Source organism: Nematolebias whitei, chromosome 17 (assembly GCF_014905685.2).
Source record: "Nematolebias whitei isolate Nwh7 chromosome 17, NemWhi1, whole genome shotgun sequence".
Classification (NCBI taxonomy): Eukaryota; Metazoa; Chordata; class Actinopteri; order Cyprinodontiformes; family Rivulidae; genus Nematolebias; species Nematolebias whitei.
The window spans coordinates 19,521,646-19,521,886 of NC_056514.1; positions in this window are offsets into that span (position 1 = coordinate 19,521,646).

Sequence of the window (241 nt, forward strand, 5' to 3'; positions counted from 1 at the left end):
ATGATGGATGGATGATGGATGAATGATGGACAGATGCAGACCTGTCATTTCAGGATGGATGATGGATGGATGATGGATGAATGATGGACAGATGCAGACCTGTCATTTCAGGATGGATGATGGATGAATGATGGATGGATGCAGGACTGTCATTGCAGGATGGATGATGGATGGATGATGGATGAATGATGGACGGATGCAGGCCTGTCATTGCAGGATGGATGATGGATGAATGATGGAT